The sequence below is a fragment of the Tursiops truncatus genome, chromosome 12, assembly GCF_011762595.2.
Source record: "Tursiops truncatus isolate mTurTru1 chromosome 12, mTurTru1.mat.Y, whole genome shotgun sequence".
NCBI lineage: Eukaryota > Metazoa > Chordata > Mammalia > Artiodactyla > Delphinidae > Tursiops > Tursiops truncatus.
Window position 1 is genome coordinate 14,597,793 of NC_047045.1, and position 14,359 is coordinate 14,612,151.

Sequence of the window (14,359 nt, forward strand, 5' to 3'; positions counted from 1 at the left end):
TCCTGGAGTATCCAAGTGGGCCCAATCTAATCACATTGACTCTTAAAAGCAGAGGACTTTTCCTGGCTGTGGTCAGAAGGCAGGTCAGAGAGATTCCATATAAAAAAAGAGTCCACCCACCACTTCTGGCTTTGAAGAAGAAGGGTACCATGAACCAAGGAATGCAGTTGGCTTCTAGAAACTGGAAAAGGCGAGGGAACAGATTCTCCCCCAGAGCCTCCGGAAGGGAATACCTTAGCCCAGTAGCAAGACATGTTCAACTTCTGACCTGTAGAAATATAAGATCGTAATTTCCTATTGTCTTAAGCCACTGAATTTATGGTAATTTGTTACAGCAGCCATAAAAAGGAACGAAATAGTGCCATTTGTAGAGATGCAGATGGACCTAGAGATTGTCATACAGAGTGAAGTAAGTCAGAAAGAGAAAAACAAATATCATATAATACTGTTTATACATGGAATCTAGAAAAATGGTACAGATGAACTTATCTGCAAACTAGAAATTGAGTCACAGATGTAGAAAACAAACGTATGGTTACCAAGGGCAGAATGGGGGGGAGGGGGGGCAGGATGGGACAAATTGGTAGATTGGGATTGACATATATACACTACTATGTATAAAATAGATAAATAATGAGAAACTACTGTATAACACAGGGAACTCTACTCAATGATCTGTGGTGACCCAAATGGGAAGGAAATCTAAAAAGAGTAGATATATGTATACATGTAACTGATTCACTTTGCTGTACAGCAGAAACTAACACAATATTGTAAAGCAACTATATTCCAATAAAAATTGATAAAAAAAGAAAATGAATACACTGGCTTCTCAGCCACAGTGCCCTCCTTTGGCCACCCAAATATCCGTGCCCAATCTTTTTTTTCATACATAGAACAGATTCACCTTCTGGCCAAGGGAGAAACTTCTCAAATCCCATCCATCTCTTCCATTTACATTGTCCAGCTGAAAGTCCAGGACCTCCAGGAGCTATTCAGTCCTCTCCATCAGGTCCTGATGTAGCCAAGTTACCTGCTCCCCGAACACCTGATACACTGAGATTGTGTAGACAAGACTCATTCTCTAGCACTAAGTCCCTTGATGGGCTCATCTGGCAGCCTGGATGGCAGGGTCTCCTCCGGGACGATCTCCCATGCCCACTTTCCCCAGCTACTCCCCTACTCTGCCCTCTGGAAAGGTCTTTCTTGTGCTACGTCCTCCAGGGCCAGTACGAAGTGGCACTGAAGAGTTCATACTGTTTGGAAGCTGCTAAACTTTGGTATCCCGCTTCTTCCTGGTATGGGTTGGAGGGCCCAAGGCTTGCTTTGGGGATTAAACAGTTTGCAGTTTCTTTGACAACATACTTCTCCCAAATGCTTGGTAGGCTTCCCATTTATTTACTTTCAGTTAATTCCATTGGCAATTAACAATAGCCAGATGTTGTCTAGATATAATTATTAAGGCTTAAGATTATTCGTTAAGCCTTGAGATTATTAATTAATGGGGAAATTGAAACATAGAGGTGTTGGGCTATGCCTGGAAGCTTCCCAGAGACCCCAATGGGTTTTGCTTTAACTGTCTACCTCATGAAAACTGAATAGTGTGCATCCTAATTTACAAAGTTCTGCAAAACTGAGGTACCAGAGCCAGAGTGACCTTCACCATGGCCAGCTGTCACACACAATACATCACTCTGGCTGTCAGGGGGACAAGATGCCAGGACAGTTCCTTAATCTCAGGTCCAACCATATAATACTAGATACAGTAAAACAAGCTTTTAGGCTTCTCTTAATGATGGGGAAAGCCTTGAACATTTTGGTTAAGCTCAGAAACACTTTTTGTATTTCAGACCCTGAACAAATTGTGTTTCATTTGGCTTCTGTTTCCCAAAAGACAAGGGAAAGGAGCTTAGAGAGATTTACTTATGCTTTTGTACTTGAAGGGAAGCTTTGAGCAATGATCAGTGGTTTCCAAAGAAGTATTTTAAAGAGTTAGGATGAATGAGGTTATAAATAAATCAAATCTTATTTATATGGCAAAATTATTATATATTTTTTTCTATTCAGATTTTTTTTAACTCAGTTTTTGGCTAACTTGTCACTTTCTTTACCTGTTGTACAAGAACTCCTCACTTCAGGTAAATGATCACATATCAGAACCCACAACTTCAGAAAGATACCTCCTCTAAGTCTGGGCCTTTATTACCTGTGCTCCACACGGGGCCTCCCTACAAGGACATTAGAAACCCCTTTCTAGATCTTTAATCTAGTGTGGCATTTTATACTATTTTGATTAACATCTCTTGCTAGACCAAAGAGAAAAGGCTCTAAAGAGGCTTCACATCTGCTTTTGACCCTTAAAGGAAACCATGAGAAATTTTAGTTAGAAGGTGAGGATCAAGTGACTTTACATAAGAAGGATTTGAAGAGCTTTTGGTCCACAGTCTGAGCACTAGCATTGTCCCCAGTGTTGTGACCCATTTCTAAGTATTTCTTTTGGCTACTTCCCTGTCCTGAGACCCCCTTCAGAGTAACCTGACTAGTGTGTCTCCATCTTTAGGCTGGAGAAGTCATCCTCATGTCAGATGCTGGCATGCCCCTCCTGCCTTAAATGTTTAAAGCGAACATAAAATCCCTGGATACTATTGGTTTTTTCCCTTTATCAAAATGGCAAAATTAAAATAAACGACATTCTGCTCCAGATAGGATGTAGAAAGTTGTGTCAATCACTTCCATCTTTAAATAGAAAAAAATTAGATAAGCCAAGAAAATCATTTTAAAAAGACAAATGGTTGCTGAGTGCAAAGAAGTCTAAAGGAACTAAATTCCAGAGAGGGGGCAAATCCTACATATACATATAAATAGATAAATAAATATAAAATATAAAAATTTTACTTAAGTATATAAATAAATATATATACATAATATATTATATATATAATAATAACAATGTAGCTGAATATTTTAAAAAATCACTCAAAAGTGTTATTTTCCAGCAGAAGTAAAACTATTGAAAAAATTAATTTCTTATCTAATAAACTTTATATTTTTTATATTTAAGGTTTTTTTAATTGAAGTATAGTTAATTTACAATATTGTATTAATTTCAGGTGTACAACATAGTGATCCAACATTTTTATAGATTATACTCCATTCAAAGTTATTATAAAATAATGGCTATCTTTCTCTGTGCTGTGTAAAATTAACTTCAGACTCTTGATTGATAAGAGAATATAACTTTTAATTTTAGCTGTTAGATATTCATCCAATATTGTTCATATTTTTCTTTCTAGCACTTGACATAACTAAAAGTGTATCATATAATTTTTGTCAAGGTAAATAATAAAAGAGAGACTATTTTTATTTAATTCTCAAAGTCCAACTCGCATACAAAACCATGAGGAACAAACATAAATGACATTCACCATGCCATCAGCAGCCCATGGTCATGCAGAGACCACCTCTCATAATGTGAGACTGAACAGTGGAACAAGAGAATGTCCTCAGTTCACAGCCTTCCGTTAGCCATAGTTTTGTAGCACTGATCCATCATACATTTTGTATACCTTCCATGAGTTCAATGTCAATGCTGCTTATGTGATTCTCCTAAAAACCAAAAACGCAACAAGAGGAATTAAATACTAAGAATAAGGTTTTGTTAGGTAGGGCTGAGCTTTGGAGGGCCACATCCATTTTAATATTAAGATTTTTTTTTTAATATTCCCCAAGGAATGAGTTTTGTCCTGTTTGGTGCAATAGTGCTCCCACTGAGAATGCATAATGTAATCGAATTTACACCACTGATAGAAAATATTTATAAAATGAATATTTGCAAGAAAGACATATTTCCCCTTGAACTGTATAATTTAAAATATTTTGACTTCTTACATGTAATAGTATATGTACAAGGGATAAATGTCCCCCTCTAAAAAAAATTTCCCTAAGTTGATTACAGAAGTCAGCAATCCCAAATCTCATTTAGTAAAAATTCATTTTGGAGCACACTTTTCCTAGGGACTTCAGAGATCACCCTGTGCAGTGAGGTCCAGCCTGGGATTTTTAAATAATTAGAAAAGTAGTTATGGGTGTCATGAGCTATTTTCAAGATTTCAAACTACCTGGACGAAATCATACTCTTGCTGGGCTTTTTTCCTGCTAATGTACACAGTATAGGTCTTTGTTCCATGAAAACAGGGCATCAAATTGTCGCTTAACTGCCTGATGAAATTGACGTGTCCTTCTAGCCCAATCACCTACCTTGCCCTCTGCCTTCCACTCCTTCACGCATTTGTGTTACCACAGTTTTTAATCCCCTTTAGAGGTTAGTCGGAATGTTTAAAAAAACAAAACAATGAAATGCTTAATTATTGCTCACTAAGTGATTTTTCTAGACAGAATATTTTGGAGCACAAGGTCCATGGTTAAAAATTATTAGCAGGAGAGCTTAGTAGTGAAAATTGTTCAACTACTTGTCTCGTTTAACATTCTACAGAGGTCTAAAGAGGTCAAATTCATTTTCCAAGGTCATGCAACTGGTTAATGACAGAGACACGATGAAGTCTCAAACTTCTGACTAAAACCTGTCATGCTTTTCATGACATTAGTGCTGACCTCAGAGTGGACAGCGTTAAACGCTTGTGGTGTAAGTGCCGCGAAGGCCGTTTTATGTGGGTGGAGGTTAGTGGCTGCCTTCACCCCCTAAGGCTTGTGAGAGCTACTTCTGCACGCCTGCTTGTACGACAGGGCTCTGTCGTCAGCCCAGACACAGCAGAAGGCTGGGAGGCAAAATACTGCTGCAACATTTTTCACAGATCCCTGAAAGCAAGCTCATGTTGTCCGTGACCTCTGAGTTGTGCTGTGATTTGTGGTTCGCAATGATGTCCCCAAGGCACTGCAGGTCCCTAGGATGCGATGCGTAGTACCGAAGAGTTATTATAGTTGGAACAGTTGTAGCACTTACTACACGTGATAGCACTCTAAAGCCACAATATGGCAACTCTGAAGCAAACACAGTTGTTTAATTGGACTTTATAATAAGATCACTGGAATACAATTTAATAGAAAACTCAAGTTCTTGAGTCATAATGCTTGTTTTTATAGTTTATACTTGTTATAGGAGTCTTCTAATTTTGCCTCATCAAGCCTTTGCCCACTATTATGGTATGGCTCTCACTGATTTTTTTTTTTTTACTTCTTTGAACTACTCTATCTTTTGAGTTCTTTAAAATAATTAATTCATCAATTATGCATTCATTTAATATGTTCATTGAGCACTTACTATGGGCCAGATTTACACTAGATACTTGGGAGACACTGGTGAAAAAAATAGACATAAAACTTAGAGACTATAGAACTTATAGCACAAATAAATATAAAATTACCACTGTGATGAGTGCCATTGAAGGGAGGGTATGGTGAGATCACAGTTTATTAAAGGCAGATGTGATGAAATTGGGGATAACAGAAAAGGATTCTTTGAGGAAGGAATGACTAAACAAAAGTCTGAAGAAATAGCATTTAAACAAGCAAAGAGGCAGAGAAGAGGCTTCCAGGCAGAACGGCATGTGCAAAGTCCCTGTGGTGAGAGGGTGGTTCAGTGACATGAAGGCCAGTATTGCTGAAGTGCAGACAGAGTTGAAAGTTGTTATGTGAGGTGATGGCAACTAGGACCAGGTCATGAATGATTTGTAGACAGTGTTAGGCATTTGGGCTTTATTCTGAGGGCTGTTGAAAGCATTGAACGAGGTGGGGTGATCAAGATTTATGTTTTAGAAAATCATTCTGACAGCATTGTGAGGAACAGATCAGAGAGGCAAGAAGGAGTAGACACCCCCCCCTTATGAATGGGGACTACCTTCCAAGACCCCCAGTGGATGCCTGAAATCTCAGATAGTACTGAGCCCTATATATACTAAGTTTTTCCCTATACATACATACCTATGATAAAGTTTAATTTATAAATTAGGCACAGTAAGAGATGATCAATAACTAATATTAAAATAGAACAATTATAACAATATACTGTAATAAAAGTTATGTGAATGTGGTCTGTCTCTCTCAAAATGTCTTACTGTACAAATTTGATGCCTTTTCTATCTTAGCTAAGCACTTATCACACACTGTGGCTATAACTTTTGCAGTTGGAGGTACCACAGCAAAACTAGCACGAATTTCTTTTTCTTCACAATTTCATGGGTAGAAGATTCATTCTTATTATGGTAGATCTTAGCAACCTCAGCATACAATTTTTTTCTTAATACGTTGAGAACTTTCACCTTTTCACTTAGAGGAAGCAGTTTATCGCTTCTCTTTGGTGTATCTGAATTGTCAGCATCACTACTCTTGTGCTTTGGTATTAAGTAAAATAAGTTTGACTTGAACACAAGCACTGCCATACCAGGGACAGCCAATACCCGAGAGGATTACTAAGGGACTAATGGGAGAGATACGGTGGGATGATTCATGGCCTGGACTGGACAGAGCAGGATGGCGTGAGATTTCATCATGCTACTCAGAACGATGAGCAATTTAAAACTTACGAATTGTTTATTTCTGGAATTTTCCATTTAAAATTTTCAGACTGTGGGTAACTAAAAACACGGAAAGTGAAATCCCAGATAAGGGACTACTGAATTGAGGTCTACAGGAGATTATTTTAGGAATACAAATATTGTGTGATGATTGTTTAGACCAGGACAGGACAAAATTGGTACATTGGGAGCAAAACTTCTTAGCTATTACAATGGTTTGTTAACTTCCAAAGCCCAAGCCTAGCAGGTAAAATCTTATTCCTTAGTATTTAATTTCTCTTATTGACTTTTGGTGTTATGTTGAGGTATCGCATGAGCAGCACTGGCGTTGAATTCATGGAAGATACACAAAATGTACACGAGATCAGTGCTCCGCAACTATGGGAAATCCGTAGCTGTGACAAAGAACATTCTCTGGCATGATTATTCAATCTTCAATTCATATTGCAAGAGATGGCCTGAGCATGGGTATGGGCTGCTATTGGCCACCTTGTAGATGTTGTCTATGTTTGATCTTCATGCTTTTGTGTGTGAGTTGAGCTTTGAGAATTAAATGAATATAGTTTATATTTACTGATATTTAATTTGACAAGTTAATGGACTGATCATTCATTTATCAAATGCTAAAGAGAAAAAATGGCAGCAATATCTGAATGGCTATCTAGCAGCTAATTAAGTTAAAATTTATTTTCTCGGGCTTCCCTGGTGGCACAGTGGTTGAGAGTCCACCTGCCGATGCAGGGGACACGGGTTCGTGCCCCGGTCCGGGAGGATCCCACATGCCGCAGAGCAGCTGGGCCCGTGAGCCGTGGCCGCTGGGCCTGCGCGTCTGGAACCTGTGCTCCACAACGGGAGAGGCCATGACAGTGAGAGGCCCGCGTACTGCAAAAAAAAAAAAAAAATTATTTTCTCATATCAAGCAAAAGTCAAAAGTTAAGTTCACTAAAAATAATTTTTAAGAAATTAATTCAATTTTTTAATAATTTTACTTTTGCTGGAAATTACAATTTAATGACTTTAAGAACTTGATTCCATGGCTATTATTATGTATTTATATAAATTGTTCATTTGCTTATATGCATATTTTTGATGCATTACAATTTATATAAGCCCATAAATTACATTAAAAGTTATTCAGCATACAGAGTTTGATAGCCTTCTAACTTAGCGTTTTAAAAATTTTTTTGTTTTTTATTTTATTGAAGTATAGTTGATTTACAATGTTTCAAGTGTACAGCCAAGTGATTCTGTTATATATATATATATATATATATATAGTTTATTACATTATAGGTTATTACAAGATATTGACTATAGTTCCCTGTGCTATGCAATAGGTCCTTGTTTTTTACCTGTTTTATATATAGTAGTGTGTATCTGTTAATCCAAAATTCCCAATTTATCCCTTTCCCCTTTGGCAACCATAAGTTTGTTTTCTGTGTCTGTGAGTTTATTTCTGTTTTGTAAATAAGTTCATTTTGTCTCACTTTTTTAGATACCACATATAAGTGATACCATAGGATATTTTGTCTTTCTCTGTCTGACTTCACGTAGTATGATAATCTCTAGGTCTGTCCATGTTGCTGCAAATGGCATTATTTCATTCTTTTTTATGGCTGAGTAATATTCCATTGTGTATATACATATACCACATCTTCTTTATCCAGTCATCTGTCGATGGATATTTAGGTTGCTTCCATGTCTTGGCTATTGTAAATAGTGCTGCTATGAACACTGGGGTGCATGTATCTTTTCAAATTAAAGTTTTCATCTTTTCCAGATATATGCCCAAGAGTGGGGTTGCAGGATCATATGGTAACCCTATTTTTAGTTTTTTAAGGAACCTTATACTTTTCTCCATAATAGCTGTACTAGTTTACATTCCCACCAGTAGCATAGGAGGGTTCCCTTTTCTTCACACCCTCTTCAGCATTTATTATTTGTAGATTTTTGATTTATTGACTTTTTGATGGTTGCCATTCTGACCTTTTAACTTGGAAATTTTACTTAGCCATTCTTTTTTTTTTTTTTTTTTTCCCAGCTGCTCTGCGGCATGTGGGATCTTCCCAGACCGGGGCATGAACCCGCGTCCCCTGCATCGGCAGGTGGACTCTCAACCACTGTGCCACCAGGGAAGCCCTACTTAGCCATTCTTAATCCTTTATTGAACAAAAAGAGTAAGCTTTAAAATTACTCTTTTTATATGTAAATCACAGCTCTCCAGTATATTTGTGGTATTTATATTTCATGGGGGGGGCAATTAGGAAAAAAATGTCTAAAAGGTCTTCCTGGGGCATAATAATGAAAAAAAAAGGTTAATAAAAGTGGTTTAGATTAGGGTGATGGAAGTAGAAATACAGAAATTTGGGGGGAGGTAAATCACTAGCATTTAATGATAAATGGGATTTGGAGAGAGAGAAGGGGAGAAGGTTTTAGAGATTACTCCTAGGTCTAGTATACACAACAGCATAGATGATTCAGCTAGCTGCTGAGACTGGGAAGCACTGGCAGAGCACCGGGAATTTGTCATCTGCTTGTTTATTTTGTGGAGTCTATTAATGTGTGTGTTTGTGGGCACACATTTAATGAAAAGGTCTTGGACATACTGACTTTTAGGTACTTGTGGTAGACAGAATAATGGTCCTCTCAAAATTTCCACGTCCAAATCTCTGGAACCTGTGAGTAAATTATATTACACGGCAAAGAGGAATTAAGGTTACAGATAGAATTAAGGTTGTTAATTAGTTGACCTTGAGATATTAATGGTAATCCCCAGGGAAACCACTAAGCAAATAACTCAGAAATGTGTAGTAAAAGATAAATACTACAAGGGAGTTGAAATGCTACACTAGGAAATATCTATTTAATACAAAAGAAGGCAGTAATGGAGGAACTGAGGAACACAAAAGACATAAGACATATAGAAAACAAATACCAAAATAGCAGAAGAGAATAGATTTTACTATGTATAGAATAATAGATATCTACAGATAAATTCTATCTTATCAATAATTACATTAATATAAATGAATTAAATACTTTAGTTAAAAGACAGAGGTTGGCAGATAAATTTTTAAAAGACATGATGCAACAATGTTTAGATCCAAAGACTCAAATAGGTCGAAAGTAACAGGGTAGACAAGAGATACCTACAAACAGTAACCAACAGAGACTAATACTAGACAAAATAGACTCAAAGACAAAAATTATTACTAGATACAAAGATGGATATCTTACAGTGATAAGAAGTCAATCAACCAGGAAGATACAGTAAATATAGACATATATGTACCTAACAGAAATCCAGTACCTATGAAGCAAAAGCTGACAAGATTTAACAGAGAAATAGTCAACACGGTAATACGTTCATAATTTAATATCACTTTAATAATAAGACTTTAGTGTCCCACTTGCCGTAATGAATAGGTAAGTAGGCAGAAGGTCAGCAAGGAAATAGATTTGAATGACACTATAAAACAATTAGACCTAAGAGACAATTGTGGAGCACTCCACCCAAAAACAGTAGAATACACATTCTTCTCAAGTACTCATGAAATGTTCACCAAGATAGACCATATGTTAAGCCATTAGACAAGGCTCAATAAATTTAAAAGGACTGAAGTCATATAAAATATGTCCTTTCCACCACAATGGAAGGAAATAAAAAACAAAAGGAAATTTTGAAAATTCACACATATCAGGGAATTAAACAACACACATCTGAAGAACCAATGATTCAAAGAAGAAAGCACAAAGGAAATTAGAAAATACTTTGAGATGAATGAAAGTGAAAACACAGCATACCAAAACTTATGGGATACAGAAAAACGTAGTGATCAGAGGGAAATTTATAGCTGTAAGTATCTACATTTACAAAAGAAGGAATATCTCAAATCAATAACCTAAACTTCTACTTTAAGATATAAAAGAAAATTTAAAAAAGAGCAAACTAAACCCAAAGCAATCAGAAGGGTGGAAGTAATAAAGCTTACAGCTGAAATAAACAAAATAGAGAATAGAAAAATAATACAGGAAATGAAACAGACCAAAAATTGGTTCTTTGAAGAGATCAACAAAATTGACAGAATTTTTGAGAGAGTGGCATGGACTTATAGATACTACCGAATGTAAAATAGATAGCTAGTGGGATGGCAAGCAGCGGCATATCACAGGGAGATTCAGCTCGGTGCTTTGTGACCACCTAGGGAGGATGGGAGGGAGACGCAAGAGGGAGGAGATATGGGGATATATGTATATGTATAGCTGACTCACTTTGTTATAAAGCAGAAACTAACACACCATTGTAAAGCAATTACACTCCAATAAAGACATTAAAAAAAATTGACAGACTTTTAAGTATAGATTGACCATGATGAAAAGAAAGAAGATTCAATTACTAACATCAGGAATGAAAAAGGGGACATTACTACCAACCTTATATTACTACCAACCTTATAGAGATAAAAAGACTTATGATGAAATACTATAAATAACAGTATGCCACAAATTTGATTACCTAGATGAAATGGATACATTTCATTGTGTGAAATGAAGACACAAATGAAGACACAAATTACCAAAAATGACTCAATAAGAAATAGAAAATATGTATTGATTTATAACAAGTAAGGAGATTGAATCAGTAAAGCTTCCATCAAAGAAAAGCCCAGGACCAGATGGCTTCACTAGTGAATTCTACCAAGTAGTTAAGAATAATTAGCACCAATCCTTCACAAATCTTTCCCAAAAACAGAAGAGAGAGGAACACTTTCTAACTCATTCTATGAGACCAATATTACCTTGATACCAAAGCCAAATAAGAACATCATAAGAAAATTACAGACCAATATCCCTTATGAATCTTCAACAAAATACTAGTAAACCAAGCCAACAACATATACAAAGGAATATATACCATGACCAAGGGGGATTTATTCCAGGAAGCCAAGGTTGTTTCAATGTACAAAAATGAATCAATGAAATGTACATAGAAGAAAAGAACAAAACTTCCACATTATCATTTCAATAGAAGCCAAAAAAAACCCCATTTGACCAAAATACATTTTCATGGAAAAAATACAAAACAAACTAGGGGCAGAAAGGAATTTCCTCAAACTAGTAAAAGGCATCTATGAAAAAGCCACAGCTAATATTATACTTAATCGTAAAAGACTTAAAGGTTTTCCCCTAAGATCAGGAACAAGCAAATGATGTCAGTTTTTACCACTTCTATTCAACGGGGCGGGGGGGGAAAATCCAGATTGAAGAGGAAAAAGTAAAACGATCTCTATTTCCAGATGACATGATCTTATATAGAGAAACCCCTAAAAAATCCATGAAAAAGCTATTATGATTAATTAGTTCAGCAAATTTGCAGGATACAAGATTAATATGCAAAATAGGAATAAATTTAACCAAGGAGGCCTATAACTTATACACTGAAAAATACAAGACATTGCTGAAAGAAATTAAAGAATGCCTGCATAAATGGAGAGACATTCTGTGTTCTTGAATTGGAAGACCTACTATTAAGATGTCAATAACACCCAAATTAATCTACAGGTACAATGTAATCCCTATCGAAATTCCAAATGCCTTTTTAACAGAAATGGACAAGCTGATCCTAAAATTCATTTAGAATTACAAGGAACCCCAAATAGTCAAAACAATCTTGAAAAAGAACAAAGTTAGAGGACTCACACTTTCTGTTCTTAAATTACCCTACTTCAAAGAAACAGTAATCAAAGATGTGTGGCACTGGCATAAGCATAAATATATAAATTAGTGGAATACAAATCGGAGTCCAGAAATTAACTCATATATTTATGGTCAGTCGATTTTTGAAAGCGTGCCAAGACCATTCAATGGGGGGAAAAATAGTCTTTTCAACATACAGTGCCAGGACAATTTGATATACACATGCAAAAGAAAGAATTTGGATCTTTTCCTCACACGATATACAAAAATTAACAAAATGGATCAAAGACCTAAATGTAAGAGCTAAAACTGTAAAACAGAAGAAAACATAGGTGTAAATCTTCATTACATTTGACTAGGCGATGGCTTCTTAGATATAATACCAAAAGCTCACGCAACCAAAGAAAAAATAAATATATTGGACTTCATCAAAATTAAAAACTTCCGTGCATCAGAGCACAGTATCAAAAAAGTGAGGAGACAACCCACAGCATGGGAGAAAGTTGTTTCATATCATATATCTGAGAAGAAGAGTCTGCTATCCAGATTATAGAAAGAACTTTTACAACTCAACGATAGAAAGATGAAAACTCAGTTAGAAAGAGGCAAAAGATTTCATTAGACATTTCTCCAAAGAAGATACCTAAATGGCCAATAAGCATATACAAAGATACTCAACATCATTAGTCATTAGGAAAATGCAAATCAAAACCACAATGAGATACCATTTCATAGTCAATAGGATGGCTATAGACATTTTTTTATAAAAAAAGAAAAGGAAAAAAAATAACAAGCGTTAGTGAGGATTTGGAGAAATCGGACTCCTTCTACACTGCTGATGGGAATGTGAAGTGGCTCGGCCATTTTGGAAAATGGTTTGGCAGTTCCCGTAAAGGTTAAATATAGTGTTACAATATGATTCTACTCCTAGATCTATACCCAAGACAATTGAAAACACATGTTCACACAAAAACTTGTACATGCGTGTTCATAACAGCATTATTCATGAAGCCAAAAGGTAGAAACGACCCAAATATCCATCAGCGAATGAATGGGTAAACAATATGTGGCATACCTCTACAATGGAGTATTTTCAGCCATAAAAAGATAAAGTACTGATAACGTGCCACCGCATGGATGAACTAAGAGAAGGAAGCCAGAAACAAAAAGCCATGGATTGTATCGATACGTTTCCATGCATACAAAGCATTTATAATAGGCAACCCATAGAGACACAAAGTAGATTTGTGGTTGTCAGCGGTTGGGGAGGAGAGGAATGTGGAGTCACTGCTAAGAGGTGTAGGATGTCTTTTTGGGGTGATGGAGAAATTCTGGAATTAGTGGTGATACTTATACAACTTTGTAAATATACTAACAACCACTGAATTTTATACTTTAAAATAGTGAATTTTATGGTATGTGAGTAACATCTCAATTTTTTTTTAAAGTGAAGAGGGCGGCAGAAGAGAGTCAGAGAAAGAGATGCAATGTTGCTGGCTTTGCAGATGGAGAGGCGACCATGACCCGAGAAATGCAGGTGGCCTCTAGAAGCTGGAAAAGACAGGGAGACAGAATCCCCTCTTGAGCTTCCAGAAAGGAAGCCCTACCTTCACCTTGATTTTAGCCTATAGAGACCCATGTCAAACTTCTAACCTTCAGAATTATAGGATAATAAATTTGTTTTAAACCACTGTTTGTGGTACTTTATTACAGCAAAAATAGAAGACTGATGTAGTACCTTTGAGACATCCAAGTGGAAATGTCCAGGATGCAGTTCAATATGTGAGTCCAGGGTTCAGAAGAAAGATGATTGCTAGGCTCTAATCTGACTAGTTTATATATGTGTGTGAGAGAATGCATTTAATTCCTACGGGCCTTTGAGTTTAGTTATTACTTAGCTACATTTTTTATATGAGGAAATCATGGCATCAAGAGGCTCAGTAACTTCTCTGAGGTATAGAAGCATTAAAAGGCAGAGCTATGATTTGGCCTCAGGGTTGGGGTCACCTCTCACAGAGAGATCTATGAATTAGTATCGTGTAAGTGATCATTGAAGCTCTCTGAAAACACCCATCGAATTTATCAACACGGAGCACATTGGTCACATTAGCAAGAGCTCTTCTGGAGGAATG